A 3094-nucleotide genomic window follows, 5' to 3' on the forward strand; every position below is an offset into this window, starting at 1 on the left:
TGTGACCCCTTGTTGTTGTGTCCCCTTGTTGTTGTGTCCCCTTGTTGTTGTGTCCCCTTGTTGCTGTGTCCCCTTGTTGCTGTGACCCCTTGTTGTTGTGTCCCCTTGTTGTTGTGTCCCCTTGTTGCTGTGACCCCTTGTTGTTGTGTCCCCTTGTTGTTGTGTCCCCTTGTTGCTGTGTCCCCAAGTTGCTGTGACCCCTTGTTGTTGTGTCCCCTTGTTGTTGTGTCCCCTTGTTGTTGTGTTCCCTTGTTGCTGTGTCCCCATGTTGCTGTGACCCCTTGTTGTTGTGTCCCCTTGTTGTTGTGTCCCCTTGTTGCTGTGTCCCCTTGTTGCTGTGTCCCCTTGTTGTTGTGTCCCCTTGTTGTTGTGTCCCCTTGTTGTTGTGTCCCCTTGTTGTTGTGTCCCCTTGTTGTTGTGTCCCCTTGTTGCTGAGACCCCTTGTTGTTGTGTCCCCTTGTTGTTGTGTCCCCTTGTTGCTGAGACCCCTTGTTGTTGTGTCCCCTTGTTGTTGTGTCCCCTTGTTGTTGTGTCCCCTTGTTGCTGAGACCCCTTGTTGTTGTGTCCCCTTGTTGCTGTGTCCCCTTGTTGTTGTGTCCCCTTGTTGTTGTGTCCCCTTGTTGCTGTGTCCCCTTGTTGTTGTGTCCCCTTCTTGTTGTGTCCCCTTGTTGTTGTGTCCCCTTGTTGTTGTGTCCCCTTGTTGTTGTGTCCCCTTGTTGCTGAGACCCCTTGTTGTTGTGTCCCCTTGTTGTTGTGTCCCCTTGTTGTTGTGTCCCCTTGTTGTTGTGTCCGCTTGTTGCTGTGTCCCCTTGTTGTTGTGTCCCCTTGTTGTTGTGTCCCCTTGTTGCTGAGACCCCTTGTTGTTGTGTCCCCTTGTTGTTGTGTCCCCTTGTTGTTGTGTCCCCTTGTTGTTGTGTCCGCTTGTTGCTGTGTCCCCTTGTTGTTGTGTCCCCTTGTTGTTGTGTCCCCTTGTTGTTGTGTCCCCTTGTTGTTGTGTCCCCTTGTTGTTGTGTCCCCTTGTTGTTGTGTCCCCTTGTTGTTGTGTCCCCTTGTTGCTGAGACCCCTTGTTGTTGTGTCCCCTTGTTGTTGTGTCCCCTTGTTGTTGTGTCCCCTTGTTGTTGTGTCCCCTTGTTGTTGTGTCCCCTTGTTGTTGTGTCCCCTTGTTGCTGAGACCCCTTGTTGTTGTGTCCCCTTGTTGCTGTGTCCCCTTGTTGTTGTGTCCCCTTGTTGTTGTTTCCCCTTGTTGTTGTGTCCCCTTGTTGCTGAGACCCCTTGTTGTTGTGTCCCCTTGTTGTTGTGTCCCCTTGTTGTTGTGTCCCCTTGTTGTTGTGTCCCCTTGTTGTTGTGTCCCCTTGTTGTTGTGTCCCCTTGTTGCTGAGACCCCTTGTTGTTGTGTCCCCTTGTTGTTGTGTCCCCTTGTTGTTGTGTCCCCTTGTTGTTGTGTCCGCTTGTTGCTGTGTCCCCTTGTTGTTGTGTCCCCTTGTTGTTGTGTCCCCTTGTTGTTGTGTCCCCTTGTTGCTGAGACCCCTTGTTGTTGTGTCCCCTTGTTGTTGTGTCCCCTTGTTGTTGTGTCCCCTTGTTGTTGTGTCCCCTTGTTGTTGTGTCACATCTCTGAAACATCCTGTCTCTGTCCACCTTATCAATTCTTCTCAGTATTTTATATGTCGTTATCATGTCTCCCCCTGTCCCTCCTGTCCTCCAGTGTCGTCAGGATGATTTCCCTTAACCTCTCCTCGTAGGACATACCTCTTAGCTGTGGGGCTAGTCTTCTTGCAAACCATTGCACTTTCTCTAGTTTCCTGACGTGCTTGACCAGGTGTGGGTTCCACACTGGTGCTGCATACTCCAGTATGGGCCTGACGTACACGGTGTACAGTGTCTTGAACGATTCCCTACTAAAGTATCGGAACACTATTCTCAGATTTGCCAGGCGCCCATATGCTGCAGCAGTTATCTGGTTGATGTGAGCCACAGGAGATGTGCTCGGTGTTATACTCACTCCAAGATCCTTTACCTTGAGTGAAGTTTGAAGTCTTTGGCCACCTAGACTGTACTCTGTCTGCGGTCTTTCACCTTCCCCGATCTTCATGACTTTGCACTTGGCAATTGATGGGGTTGAATTCCAAGAACCAGTTGTTGGACAAGGCTTTCAGCCTGTGCAGATCCCTCCTTATCCTCCTGCGACTGTATTCTCCCCATCAACTTCACATCATCTGCAAACAGGGACATTTCTGAGTCTATCCCTTCAGTCATGTCATTCACATATACCAGAAACAGCACTGGTCCTGGGACTGACCCCTGTGGAACCCCACTAGTCACAGGTGCCCACTGTGACACCTAGTCACGTACCATCACTAGTTGTTGCCTCCCTGTTAGACATTCCCTGATACACTGTGTATGTGTGTATATGTGTGTGTGTGTGTGTGTGTGTGTGTGTGTGTGTGTGTGTGTGTGTGTGTGTGTGTGTGTGTATTTGTGTATATGTATATATGTGTATATATGTGTGTATATGTATCCCTCTCTCTAAACCTTCACAATATAAACAGAACAAATATGAACGTTCGTAAATGTATACATTTTATATATATATATACATTATACAAATATTTTAGTGTATATAATTAACTCACAATTAAAATATTTTTATATAAATATCAATTAAAATCTTTTTTTATTTACATATCAATTAAAAAAATTTTTTGAGAGATTTTTATTTCTGGAAGATTTTATTGTTTTTTAATTCAATTATGAATGTTAGTTCTTAATGTTGAGTTATTATTATTATTATTATTATTATTATTATTATTATTATTATTATTATTATTATTATTATTATTATTATTATTATTATTATTATTATTATTATTATTATAATAATAATAATAACACCTTTGGTATCAGACTAACACCATATGTGTCAGACTAACACCACAGGTGTCAGACTAACACCACAGGTGTTAGACTAACACTACAGGTGTTAGACTAACACTACAGGTGTTAGACTAACACTACAGGTGTCAGACTAACACCACAGGTGTCAGACTAACACCACAGGTGTTAGACTAACACTACAGGTGTCAGACTAACACCACA

This window comes from Cherax quadricarinatus, chromosome 93 (genome assembly GCF_038502225.1).
Source record: "Cherax quadricarinatus isolate ZL_2023a chromosome 93, ASM3850222v1, whole genome shotgun sequence".
Classification (NCBI taxonomy): Eukaryota; Metazoa; Arthropoda; class Malacostraca; order Decapoda; family Parastacidae; genus Cherax; species Cherax quadricarinatus.